We start from the raw sequence: 15,267 nt of genomic DNA, 5'->3' as shown, positions 1-15,267 counted from the left end.
TTAGTTTCATCCCATCCAAATTTTCTTCTGCACAAAACTGGTATTTGGCCGGGCTGATCATTAGGCTGAATTCGGCCAGTCGGGAGAAGAAGGTGTGCAGGTGAGACTTGTGTTGTGCCCAGTCTCTGCTGGCGACAAGAATGTCATCCAGATAAATGAACACGAAATTCAAATCCCTGCGCACCGTATTCATGAGGTGCTGGAAGGTCTGGGCGGTGTTCTTGAGCCTGAAAGGCATGCATAAAAATTCGAACAAGCCAAAGGGGGTGATGATGGCCGTTTTGGGGATGTCCTCGGGGTGCAATGGGATTTGATGATACACGCACACCAGATCGACCTTGGAGAATACTCTCACACCATGCAGATTGGCCATAAAGTCCTGAATGTGAGGGATGGGGTAACGGTCAGGTACTGTCGTGTCATTAAGCCGTCGATAATCTATGCAGGGTCGCCAGCCATCGGAGGCTTTTGGGAAAAGGTGGAGCAGCGAGGCCCAAGGACTGTCGGAGCGACGAATGATCCCCAGTTCCTGCAGATGCGAGAACTCCTCTTTCGCTATCTGGAGCTTATCTGGCGGGTTCAACAGTAATGTACGATAAACTGTATCAGACACTGTTACACCAGGTTCACAGTTGGGAGAATATTTAACGGTGATATACAGTAGACTTTGGTAGATACTGTGACACCAAGTTTTCAGTAGTGAGAAGGTTTAACAGTGATGTACAATAAACTGTGGAATATACTGTGATTCCAAGTTTACAGCGGGGAGAAGGCTGAACTGTGATGTACGATAAATGGTGGCAAAAACAGTGAAAAATGGGTCAACGTGGGGAGAATGTTTAACAGTGATGTACAGTTGACTTTGGCAGATACTATGACACTGTGTTCACAGTCCTGAGAAGGTTAAACAGAGATGTATGGTAGAATAAGGCAGATTCTGTGACTCCAGGTTTACAGTGGTGAGAAGGTTTAAAAATGATGTACAATAAACTGTGGCAGATACTGTGAAACCTGGTTCACAGTGGGGAGGAGGTTAATGGTGATGTACAGGAGACTACGTAGATACATTGATATTGGGCTCAGAGTGGGAAAAAAAAAGCTTTATTGGCGATGTATGGGAAACTGAGACAGTTACTGTACACCGGGTTCATAGTGGGGAAAATGTTTAACAGAGTTGTACGATAACCTTTGGCGAATAAAGTGACACCAGCTTCATATTGGGGAGAATTTTTAATGATGATGTACACTAAACAGTGGCAGATACAGTAACACCAGGCTCACATTGAGGAGAAGGTTTACTGGTGATGTACGGTAGACTGGCAGGCTCTGTAACACCGAGTTCACAGTAGTGAGAAGGTATAATAGTGATGTACGATAAACTGTGGCAGATACAGTAAAACTGGACTCACAATGGGGAGAAGGTTTAACGTTGATGATCGGTAGATTGAGGCATAAGCTAAGAGACAGCATTCACAGTAATGTGAAGGTTTAACAGTGATTTACTATAAACTGTGTCAGATACTGTGACAAGATGGCGCAGAGGGTAGACGTGTGGTTCCACCCATCCCCAGTTAGACTATTAAATGCTCGATTTTAAAAGTTGTAAAAGTGATTAAAAATACTGTTTATAGGCTTTGGAATTGTGGAGGATCAAAATAGCTACAAATGTGAAAAAATCGAAAACTCAGTTCCAGAAGAAATTACCTTACAAAAGAGTTGAAGAATTGAGGCCGAATTCAAGTTGAAGCAACGGAGTTGTCGACTGGAGTCCCCAAGCCTCAGACGACTCCTGCCCGGCTAAGTATTTCGTCGGCGCCAGCTTAGCGATGAGTTCAGCGGTTTCGACTTGTGCACTCGTGAACACAGGCGTGAGGGCGAGCCAGCTGAACAAGGACAGGCACGTGAGCCTGCAGCATTGCCTGGTGGTCAGGAGAGGTACAGTGTAACATCAGAAGACGCACCTGTGCAGTCGGTGGCCCTACCGGGCATGCACAGTGTGTCGAGGGTCCACAAACCTTTGGAGAAGGTGTGGGATGTGGGGGAGCCTGAGCGACAGTGAACTGACGAGGTCGGCACACTGTGCCAGGTGTCCAGACCTGCAGCAGCTCCAGAAGAGGACCTATTGCTATGGAGGAAGAAGATGCTCAACTTCATTAGAATTTGAAGAACTGGGGACTGTGGCAAAAGAAGGTCAGCCTCAAATGGAGGTGATGGATCCTGGACTGGATTCTGTGTTTCCAATTCTGGAAGGGATTGCTCAGCTCATGGAAGATATGTCAAATATATCAATGCAAATGACTCATCAGATGACTCAAGGATTTTCAGAAATGAAAACTAAAATGAACACTGTGTGTGAAGAAATAACTTTTATGAAGCAAGATATTAATGTAGTTAAGAGTGATGTTACGAGATGGACACGATCAGTGGATACTGTGCAAAATCATTTTAAAAAGATTGAGGAGGCTTTCTTGAATGCAAGAGTCAAGTGGAGCGTAATAGAGAAAAAATGGAAATAGTGGAAGATCCTTTTGTAGATTGGGGGATTCAGAAGAAGGAATTATTGAAGAAGTTTGACTCATTAGAAAACCAAAGTCGTAGAAATAATGTTAAGATAGTAGGTTTTCCAGAAGATATGGAAGGTTCGGATCCAGTGAAGGTTTTGAAGAAATGGATCCCAGAAGTGTAGGGCAGCTAATTTGTTCCAGATGGACTGGAATTAGATCGAGCGAACAGAGAGTTAAGGAAGAAACCGTTTCCAGGCCAATTACCACGAGCAGTTTAGATTCGCTGTTTTAAATATCAAGACAGAGAGATGATCCTCCGATTGGTGGTGCAGAAAACACGGCAAAATCAGGCTCCAATAATGGTTCAAAATAATAGGGTTTTTTTAATGCAGATCTGAGTCAAGAAATTATCAGAAGAGATTGAGAATTTAATTCAGCCTAAGAAGTATTGTGGCGAAAGGGATAAAAATTTGCTTTTCGTTATGCGGCAGTATTGAAAGATTTTTATGGGAATTTTCAATCTCTGTTTTTTGATGATGACCATGATCCTTTAATATTTGCTAATTCATTGTCAGATGTTCGAGGAAATGGGTGATCGTCACCATTGTCACCGAAGAAAAGGGTCAATGGGAATGAAAATGAAAAGATTGGAAAATATGGAAAGAATGGGAAAAAAGTTGAATTGACGCAAAGTCTTCTCGATATTGAAGATCCTGAACAATCAGTGGGACTGGAATCACTGGGTTGAATGTTTTTGTTTCAGGACTTTGTGAAAGTCTGACTGGGGGTGGGTGACACTGAGTCCTTTAGTCACCTGCCACTTGTGGACTTTACCATACCCAGATTTTTAGGGGGCTACTACTTTTGAGTAACTTGTTTTGGGATTGATTTTTCTCTTTTTTTTGGAATTTTTAAAATAGGTGGGATTTGAATACAGCGAGACTTAGAAGGGGTGCATTATTTTATAGTAGGATTCACAATTGTGAGAAGGTTTTACAGTGATATACTATGAACTGTGTCAGATACTGTGACACCAGGTTCACATGAGAATAAGGTTTAATGGTGATGTACGGTATGTTGAGGTAGATAAAGTGATACCAGGTACACAATGGGGATAATGTTTAACGGTGATGAATGGTAGACTGAGGCAGATACAGTGACACCAGGTTCACAGTGGGGAGAAGGTTTAATGGTGATATACGGGAGACTGAGGCAGATACTCTGCCACCAGGTTCACAGCTGGAGAATGATCAACAATGATGTATGGTAGACTGAGACAGTTACTGTGACACTGGGTTCACAGAAGTGAGAAAGTTGAAAAGTAATGTCCGATAAACTGTGTCAGATACTGTGATACCAGGTTCACATGGGGAGAAGGTTTAACGGTGATCTACGGTATGTTGAAGTAGATAATGTGACACCAGGTGCATAGTGGGGATAAAGTTCAACGATGATGTACGGTAGACTGAGACAGTTACTGTGACGCTGGGTTCACAGCAGTGAAAAGGTTTAACAGTAATCTACGATAAACTGTGTCAGATACAGTGACACCCATTCACAGATGTGTAAAGGTTTAACGATGATGTATGGTAGACTGATAAGAGATAATGAGACAATGGGTTCACAACATTAACAAGGTTCAACAGTCATGTACGATAAACTGTGTGAGATACTGCGACACCAGGTTCAGAGTGGGGAGATGTTTTAACGGTAAAGTACAGTAGACTTTGGCATATACTGTGACACTGAGTTCAGGGCAGTAAGAAGGCTTAATGGTCATGTACATTAAACTGAGGGAGATACTTTAACACCAGGTTCACAGGAGGAAAAGGTTTAATGTTTATGAACGGTAGACTGAGGCAGAAAATGTGAGATGGATTCCACAGGAGTAAGAAGGTTTAACAGTGATTGACTTAAAACTGTGTCAGATACTGTGACATCATGTTCACATTGGGGAGAATGTTTAACAGTGATGTACGGTAAATTGAGATGGATACCGTGACACCAGGTGCACAGTGGGGAAGAGGTTTATCAGTGATATACGATAGACTGAGATCAATACTGTGACACCAAGTTCACAATAGTGAGAAGGTTTAACGGTGATGTACGGTAGACTGAGGCAGATACTGTGACACCAGGTTTACGGGGAGAATGTTTAATGGTGATATACTGTAAATTGAGATATATACCGTGACACCAGGTTCATAGTGGGGAGAAGGTTTAACGGTGATGGACTGTAGACTGAGGCAGATTCTATTACACCAGGTTCACAGGGGGGAGAAGGTTTAACGGTGATATACTGTAAATTCAGATATATACCGTGACACCAGGTTCACAGTGGGGAGAAGGTTTAACGGTGATGGACGGTAGACTGAGGCAGATTCTATTACACCAGGTTCACAGGGGGGAGAAAGTTTAACAGTGATGTACGATAGACTGAGGCAGAAACTTTGAGACAGGATTCACATTCGTGAGAAGGTTTAACATTGATGTACGATTAACAGTGTCAGATACTTTGACATCAGGTTCATATTGGGGAGAAGGTTTAACGGTGATGTACAGTAGAGAGAGGCAGATACTGTTACACCAGGCTCATTGATTTGTTCATTTATCGTAATTATAAACATTAACTTCCAAACATTCCATAAACTTCAATTCTAATCAGATTTTGTTCATTTAAATAGGTCACCACTAAAAGCCCAAATCGTTTGGTCTCTTAAGTAGACTGCACAAAATGAAATTCTTTACCTGGGTTTGGTTCAACGGCACTTCAGTCTGCTTCATTATTTTTTCAGCCCCTCGTTTTGTGCTTAATGCTTTGCCCACCCGATTCGCCAAATGGGCATCCAACTCTGTCTTCTCAGCTTGACCCAACGTCTCCTCCGTAAACTTAAGCAAACCAAGGAGACCAAAGTTAAAATTTTCACATTGGCATTTTCAAACACAAAAATGACGCTGTGAGTTGCAATTTCACATCAAAATCCCACTTGCTAAACTTGCAAGCAACTGAATTGCATCCAACAGCTGGAAAATTGCAAGAGAACTGCTTGGTTAAAGCAAAAATTCCACCCAGTCACCCCATTAAAGGCCTCCAAGTTAACAACAGATAGCAACCTGAAAGTTAAATACAAAGATCTGTATCAGGAATATTAACAGGCTTTAAAAAAAAAATCATTTCCACTATTGAAAGAAAACTCCTCAGGGAACACCAGGCTCTTGTTGAACAATTCCTGTTGTATTCCTCAAAATGGTTTGAATCTTGATTTCAAGCAGAGTCATTTGGTGAGATTGTTGGTCCAGAACAAACCCTGCCCACACACTCCCTTAAATACCTGCACAGTCGTGGCTCAGCTCTGCTCCATGCTAAAGCTATCAAGCTTTTCTGAAGAGATAACAGACTTCAGATGCTGGTACGTTGAATCACAAAAACATTAATTCTTCCCTGAACAACAAACCTCTATCTGAAAACCAACAAGAACCTTCCCGAGTGGTAAATATCAACAAGACATAATATCATGTAACCGTACATGTCTTTGACTGTACTAGTTGGAGTACAGAAGGATAAGGGGGACCTCAGAGGCATTTAAAATGCTGGAAGGCCTGGACAGAGTACATATGGCAAAGATGTTTCCATTGGTAGGGGATTCTAGGACAGGAGAGCATAATTTCTGGATAAAAGGGTGTCAATTTAAAATAAATGTGGAAAAATTGATTTTGTCAATGGGTCGTGAAACCCATGTGAGGTCATTGGATGTATTTAAGGCAGAGATTAACAGGTATTTGATATGTCAAAGAATTAAGGGTAACGGGGAGAGAGCTGGGCAGTGGGACTGAGTGGAAGAATGGTGGAACAGACTCAACGGGCCTACTTCTGCTCCTATATCTTGTGATCTATATCCTGCTGGAGACCTAGACAACCCTCCTCTTGCATTCCATTCTTAGAAAACAGTCTGCATTGTGGTTTTATGTCACATGAACCCATTTCCGATTGAATCCCATGTTACAAATAACCCAATGGAAATTCTGCATTGAGAGGACTGCAGCTTCCTCATTTTAAAAATTGTTATGGAGCAGCTCAAATGAGATTTCTTGCTTCTTTATTTGAAAGGGTTAAAATAGAATCAAATAAAATAGGAGAGGGAAAAGCAGAAGAATTTATGTAGAACTGGGAATCAAAATTAATGGTTGGTGATAAAGATACACAATTGTTGAAACATTTGATTAATATATGGAATAAAATAAATGATGTAATTGGTGTAAGTGGATGTACATCACCCAGAATTGCTTTGATACAAAATCCTCATTTCTTTTTCAAAGGATCATCAATTTCTGGATAGCGGGTTTCGTAAGGGAATTATAAATGTTGAAGATTGTTATGAAAGGGGTCAATTAATGTCATTTGAGCAACTGAGAAATAAATATCGTATACTCATCGCAAGTTTTTTTGCTATTTCCAACTTAGAGCATATTTGAAGGATAAGTTAGGACCAACCATGTTGTACTGAAATAGAAATTCTTTATAAGAGGAATTGTTAAAAAAAAAATTTGATGATGTCATCTTTATTACAAGTAGGAACTTTTAAATGAGGAGTTCATAAGTTGAGACAAAGGTGGGAAATGGATCTGAATAATTTAATTGATTGGCAAATATGGGGACATCCGTATAAGGATCTCAATGCAAGACATAAATTAGTTCAGTATAATTGTTTTTACATCAGTCATGTCAGCAGATGTCAGCAAGGATTTTATCTGAAAGCTGCACCTCGAGTCAGGTGATTCAGGCTATTGGATTTGAAAAGCTCCTCAGGAAGCTGATTTCCAATAGAGATCACATGATCCAGGGGAGTTGCATTAATTCACTTCAACTCAGCAGTCTGGAACTATTGACCAGAGTTCCACACTGCAGCAGTGAGGAAGGAATTCACAACTAGTTTTTTTTCCACAGTTACTTCTTTCACCAGTGAAATTGAATAGAATAAAATCAGAATTATCAGATCAATGTTTTAGGTGTGGTGAAGATGTTGCAACTTTCTTGCATTCAACTTATCTTTGTCCTAATGCAAGATCTTTTTGGGGAGAATTACAATATTAATGGAACAAGTTATAGGAGATATTTTTACGCAGAATCTGACCTTATTTTTATTCGGAAATATTGAAGGAACAAGGTTCATCAGTGATGTACGATATACTGTGGCAGATACTGTAACACTGGGTTCACAGCAATGAGAAAGGTTAACAGTGATGTACAATAAACAACAGCAGATGCTGTGGCATCAAGTCAACAATGGGGAAAAGGTTTAATGGTGATGTACGATATAATATGGCAAATACAGTGTCACTGGATTAACAGTTGAGAGATAGATCAACGGTGATGTACGGTAGACTGAGCCAGATACTGTGATACCAGTTACACAGTGGGGAGAAAGTTTAACAGTGATATACAGTAGACAGAGGCAGGTACTGTGACACCGAGTTCACAGTAGTGAGAAGGTTTAAGAGTGATGTACAATAAACTGTGGCAGATACTGTGACAACAGGTTCACAGTGGGGAAGAAGTTTAACGATGATTCACGTCACACTGTTGCATATTCAGTGACACTGTGTTCACAGTGTGGAGAACGTTTAATGGTGATGTACGGTAGACTGGGACAGAAACTGTGACACTGGGTTCAGAGCAGTTAAAAGGTTTAACAGTGATGTATATACAGGATCACAGTGAGGTGTAGGTATAATGGGGATAGAAACATAGAAACATAGAAGATAGGAGCAGGAGTAGGTCATTCGACCCTTCGAGCCTGCTCCGCCATTCAACGAGATCATGGCTGATCTTAAAGTTCTGTACCCCGTCCCCGCTTTCTCTCCGTAACCTTTAATACCCTTATACTGAAGAAATATATCTAATTCCCTCTTAAATATATTTAATGAACCTGCCTCTACTGCCCTCTGTGGCAATGAATTCCACAGATTCACCACCATCTGGGTAAAGAAATTCCTCCTCATCTCGGTCCTAAATGGTTTGCCTATTATCCTCAAACCATGGCCCCGGGTTCTGGATTTTCCCATCCTTGGAAACATCCCATCTGCATCCATTCTGTCCAGTCCTGCCAGAATTTTATATGTCTCTATGAGATCCCCTCTCAATCTTCTAAACTCCAGCGAGTACAATCTCAATTTGCTCAATCTTTCCTCATAAGTCATTCCTGCCATTCCAGGAATCAGCCTGGTGAATCGCCTCTGCACTCCCTCCATTGCAAGAACATCCTTCCTTAGATAAGGTGACCAAAACTGCACACATTACTTCAGGTGGGGTATCACCAAGGCCCTGTACAGCTGCAGTAAGGTATCCTTGTTCCTGTACTCAAACCCTCTTTATATGAAGGCCACATACCATTTGCCTTTTTAACCGCCTGCTGTACCTGCATGCTCGCCTTCAGAGACTGGTGTACAAGTACCCCTAGGTCTCTCTGCACATCCCCATCTCTTAATCTATTGCCATTCAAATAGTAATCTGTCCTCCGGTTTGTATTACCAAAGTGGATAACCTCACATTTATCCACATTATAGTGCATTTGCCATGTATCTGCCCAGTCCCTCAATTTATCCAAATCACACTGGAGCTTCCTGACCCCCTCTTCCGTGCACACAACCCCTCCTAGCTTAGTGTCATCTGCAAATTTGGAGATATTAAAACCAATCCCCTCATCCAGATCATTAATGTAAATTGTGAACAGCTGGGGTCCCAGTACAGATCCCTGTGGCACCCCACTGGTCACCGCCTGCCACTCAGAAAACAAGCCATTTATCCCAACTCTCTGTCTTCTACCTGCCAGCCAGTTCTCAATCCACATCAATACTTTGCCCCCAATCCCATGAGCCTTGATTTTGGAAGCCAGTCGTTTATGCGGGACCTTATTGAAGGCCTTTTGGAAGTCCAGGTACACCACATCCACTGGCTCTCCCCCATCTATTTTACCTGTCACCATCTCAAAGAATTCCAATAGATTTGTCAAACACGATTTACCTTTTGTAAATCCATGTTGACTCTGTCCGATCCCTTCTCTGCTAGTCATATGCTCCGCTATTACCTCCTTAATAATGGATTCCATAATTTTGCTCACTACTGAAGTAAGGCTCTACGGCCTATAATTCCCTGCTTTTTCTCTACCCCCCTTTTTAAATAGTGGGGTAACATTAGCTACCCTCCAATCCATGGGTACTGATCCTGAGTCTATTGAGTTCTGGAAAATAATTCTTAAAGCATCTGCTATCTGAATGGCCACTTCCTTAAGTACCCTAGGATGTAGATTTTCCGGCCCTTGGGATTTATCTGCCTTCAATCCCATCAATTTCCCCAAGACCATGTCCTTAGAGATACTGATTTCTTTCAGTTCCTCCCTTGCATTAGTCTCTATGTTTCCCAACATCCTTGGGAGGTTATTTGTATCCTCTCTTTTGAAAACAGAATGATTTCTAGAATTGATTATTTTTTAATTTCAGCACATTTGCAGGATAGGGTTACATCTGTGGATTATAAGGCAAGACTGGTTTCGGACCATTCATTATTATTATTAGAATATCAGAGTTGACAGGATGTTCAGAGAGCTCCAAGATGGAGATTCAATACTATGTTACTGCAAAAAACGGAATTTATTAGTTATTTAAAACAACAAATTGAGGTTTTTATTAGTAATAATACTAATTCTGTTTCTAGTCAATTTGTTTTATGGGATGCAATGAAAGCTTTTTTACGAGGTCAAATTATTAGTTATGCTTCTAAAGTAAAGAAAGAGAGAATTAAAGAGATTGAAGATTTAGAGAAAAAGATAACTGTTACTGAAAAAGAATTTCAAAAAAAATGCTACTGAAACGCAAAAGAATCAGTTAACTAATTTAAAATTTAAATATAATGAATTACAAACTTATCGGTTTGAATGTTTAATGAACCGAACTAAACATAAATTTTATGAATGGGGTGAGAAATCTTATAAAGTTTTGTCATGGCAGTTAAAAAAGGAACAATTATGTAGAATTATACCAGTAATTAGAAAGAAATCGGGTATTAATTTTAGTCAAAAGGAAATTAATGAGGAATTTTGTAATTTTTATTAAAAATTATGTACTTCAGAATGTAAAGATGTAACTGAGGATGCTATAGATTCTTTTTTGAAAAATATTAAATTGCCACAATTGAATCAAGAAGATAGACAGGAGTTAGATAAATCCTTTACAGAAAAGGAAATAGAAACGGCCATAAGAGATATGCCAAATGGAAAGGCACCTGGTGAAGATGGGTTTTCTATAGAGTTTAATAAAACTTTTTATGCTGATATATTTCCTATATATAAGGATGTTTTACAACAAATTTATGACACTTTTCGATTACCCAAGTCTTGTTCCAATGCAATAATTACAGTTATACCAAAAAAAGATAAAGTTCCTTTACAGGTTTCTTCTTAGTTTTGCCAGGGTGGGGTCCATACAGGAGCCTGATAACAGCAGGGAACCCGTGGAAGGGGATGGAGGGCATTCGATTGTGCACCAGCAGGACACTGCTAAGGGTACGGATTCCCTCGGGCTCTCGAGGGTAGAAGGCGCTGGTTATTCCAATGGTTTAGGTGAGGCAGGGTCCAAATTAGAGCTGGCGCAGGTCATCAAGGGTCGACATAACAGGTGCCTGGAACTGTCATGAGGATACTAAGGGCTGGTAGAGGTAGGTAAGGAGGGGGTAGTTGTGTTCCGACGAGGGATTGCTGAGTGAGAGGCCACATGGATGGGACTTTGAGACAAGGGGCCTCTGACTGTCCAGGGATGGGGCCTGTAATTAGACCCGCAGACATCCAGCACACAGCATCTTTGACCCACTACCATCAGGAAGGAGATATGGAGGAACAAAATCAGGCTGACAGGCAGGGAAATAATTTCTTCCCACAGGCCGTGAGATTGACAAAGCAATGCGAGTTGAATGGGTCCGTGGAATGAAAAGGTTGAGAGGGATATGGACTGTTTGCAAGCAGCTTGGCCATCAGAAAAGATGGGCTGAAAGGACTGTTTCGGAGTTGTCTATCTGGACCAGTCTTTTGAATTGAATATTTAAAAAATTCATGACAGGCTGGACTATCATTTTAGATGGTGATTTTAGATTGACACATGCAGCCCGGAAACAGGCCTTTTCAGCCTATGAGCCACAACCACTCAATTACACCAATGACCTACAACCCCCGGTACATTTTAAATGGTGGAAGGACCAGGAGCAACTGGTGGAAATGCACGCAGACACAGGAAGAATGTAGAACTCCCCAGAGACAGTGTCAAATTTGAACCCGGCTTGCTGCCCCCTTAACAGCGTTGTTCTAACCGCGACGCTAACCTTGCCACACTCAATGATTCCCAGGATTCTTCCTCCTACTTTCCATGAGCTGTGATTGCTACCAAATCCAGGGCCCTTGTTTCCCTGAGGCTCTGTCCCCTCCCCAGTGACTCTGTCCCCAATGCCTCTCATTGGCCGGATGATCATCACTCTCTTTCCTGGCTCTCACCCAAACTTTTTCACCCCAATTCCACCACCTACAACTCCCTTGTCATGTTCCACCCATTTACCCATAGGACCAAGTGTAACGAGGTGGGGGCAGGTCCAGGCTGTAGTCACATAGCTTGTCGAAGGACAAGTGAGAGCAGGAGTCCTGAGGCAAGAGGTGGAGAGCAGTGTGTACTGTGGCAGCCAGCTGTACAGGGGCACAGTCTCCAGGGTGTGGGGAGAGAGAGAGGACTCGCTCAGATGGGACAGATGTCCCAGTGCAAAGGTTTAGGGAACTCCCCAGCTCGGTGAAGGACTGGGATGCTGCCACTGGCAAGGAGATTGGACCTCTGCCCTCTCCATATCTCCACCGTCTTGGGGTCCTAGGAGTAGCACAGGTTCTAAGGCCTGTCGGTGGGGGAAGGGGAGGTGCAGGAACTGGGGTGAGGCAGTTCTGATGCGTGATCGATTTGAGATGGGCCAAGTGAGAGTATCGGTTCAGTGGGAGGACAGACATGATGGGGAATGGGCCTTTGGGACAGGCCCAGGGGAGGGCTGGGGCTTCAGGATGAGTCTTGTGGGGAGGCGGGGGCTTTGGGGACTAGCCAGTGAAGGACAATGGCTTTGGGAATGGACCTGGCGGGGGTCAGGGGCTTTGGGGAGGGAAAAGTGGGGAATAGGGTTTGTGGGAGGACCTGTTGGACAAAAGAATTAGTGACAGACCGAGTTGGGAATGGTATTGTGGACGGACTCAGAGGGAGATTGGATTTTGTTTGGACCCGGTGGTGATGCGATTGGTAACGGATCCAATGGGGGATGGTATTGGGGACTGATCCGGCGGTGGACGGTATTGGGGTTGGATCCAGTGGGGGAAGAGATTAGGGATGGATGCAGCGGGGGAATGGATTGGGGATGGACTTGTCGGGTGACGGGATTTTGGATGGACCCAGCGGGGACAGGATTGGGGATGGACCCGGCAGGGAACGGTATTTGGGACAGATCCGGCGGGGGACGGTATTGGGGTTGGACCCAGTGCAGACGTGATTGGGGATGGTCCCGGCGAGGGATAATATTGAGGATCGACCTGGTGGAGAGTTTTGGAGATGGACCCGGTGGGGAATGGACCCGGCAGGGGACTGCATTGACTCCGTCTTCAATGCCTGACACAATCTTTACTGGATGATCACAGCCGGCAGATCACCGCTCCCTTTCCCAGGTTTCACCCAAACTTTCTTACCCCAATTCCATGACCTACAACCCCCTCGTCATGTCCCACCCACTCACCCACAGGGCCAAGGGTAATGAGGAGGGGGAAGCTCCTGGCTGTAGTCACACAGCTCATTGAAGGACAAGTGGGAGCAGGAGTCCTGGGACAAGAGTTGAAGGGCAGTGTGTACTGTAGCAGCCAACTGAATTGGGCCACATTCTCCAGGGTGGGGGGAGAGAGAGGCCTGGCTCAGATGGGTCAATTTACCCAGTGCCAAGGGTCAGGGGATTCCCCAATTTGGTGAAGGTATGGAATGCTGCCACCAGGAAGGAGATGGATCACTGCCCTCCCCACATCTCCACTGTCTGGGTGTCCCAGGAGCAGCTCTGATTCCAAGGCCTGTGGGTGGGGAAGGGGGAGGTTCAAGAACTGGGGTGGGGTAGTTGTGATGGGTGATCGATTGGAGAGGGTCCCAGTGAGGGAACCGGTCTGGTGGGAGGACAGACCTGATGGCGATGGGCCTTTGGTTGCAGATCAATTGGAGTGGGGGTGTGGGGACGGGCTGGGCATGTTGAGGGACAGTGGCTTGTTTAAGGCCTTGGTGGGAGACAGGAGCTCTGGGGACAGTCCAAGCAATGGGCGGAGCATTGGGGACAGGCCCAGTGGGGGACAGAGGCTTTGGGGACGGGACTGGTGGGGGATAGGGGACAGTATTGAGGATGGACCCAGAGGACGGAGACCACCCCTGGATCTCCGGTTCACCATCGGGTCACTCATCTTGGCCCACGGACCTGCTTTGATCTGCGGGAACCTGAATTCGATGCAGTTGAGGTTCATCTCCCAGATATGCTCCTCGGCTGAGAAACCACCTTCACCTCTGGCTCGGGGTGGGGGCAGCAGGAGGGTGACAAGGGGAGGGGATACAGTGTATGCCTACCAGGTCAGGGACATAGGATGAGCCCAAGAACTGGGGTGGTGGTGAAGGCTGAAACCTTCGGGGCATTTAAGAGTCTCTGAGTCACATGGATGAAAGAAGAATGGAGGGTTATGAGGGAGGAAGGGGTTAGTTATTTTTATTTTGGTTGGAATACATCGGTCGGCACAACATCGAGGGCCGAAATGCTTGTACTGTGCTCTCGTGTTCTACGTTAAACCTGTCAGTCTTTCAGCAAGCGGAGATGTTGGGGAGGGAACGCTGCCGACTGGCACATTCCAGGCTGCAGGAGTACATGCTGAGGGATGGATGGAGGCTTGGCACAGCCAAAACGAAGGCACTATGGGGATGGATCATAACCCTCTCATTACCGGGCATTGAGAGGCTGAGACCAAGGGGAACTCCTCCAACAGCAGAGGGGAGCTGTAACCACACGGTATCAAAGTGGTGGCAATGAAGGTAAACAGAGACGTATGCAGCAATGTTCAGTGAAGGGAATATCTGGATACAACAGGAGGGGGAGAAAAGACTTGGAATGGTCTTCCTCTTTGGAAATAATTTGTGAATAAAGTCAATTTCGCTGAGTGGTGGGGGGTGGGTGGTGGTAGTGGGATGAGAAAAGCCCTACTCAGTCAACTTTACTTCATGAGATACTTTCTCCGATCCAGGAAATCTCTTCTGCACCCACTCCAAAGTACAACCTCAAATTTATTACCCTTGGATAGCACAAGTACGACCTGATAAAACAGAGTTCTTGGGGTAAACACACGCAAACACACAACCAAGCCCTCACACAACAGACAAATAATACATGTGGAGCATGTCCAGAAAAATAACTCACTATTGTTGAATATATAGCAGAGTGGAGGAGTATTTGTATGAGCAGCTCATCAATTGTTCCACGTTCTCCCTGTTTGGAGGAAGCAGCTGTTCCTGGGCCTCTTGGTACCAGCTCTAAAATTCCTGGATCTCTTTCCCAACAGGAATAGCTGGATGATGCTGTTGGCCGGGTGAAGGGGTCCTCGATGATTTTGTCAATGATCGTAGTGGATCACATTGATATTTGGGGTGGTGGGGGGGTGGGGGGCAGGAGGGTGTCCCCAGTGTT

This window comes from Narcine bancroftii, chromosome 11, assembly GCF_036971445.1.
Source record: "Narcine bancroftii isolate sNarBan1 chromosome 11, sNarBan1.hap1, whole genome shotgun sequence".
Classification (NCBI taxonomy): Eukaryota; Metazoa; Chordata; class Chondrichthyes; order Torpediniformes; family Narcinidae; genus Narcine; species Narcine bancroftii.
Note: the sequence above shows the minus strand (reverse complement) of the source record.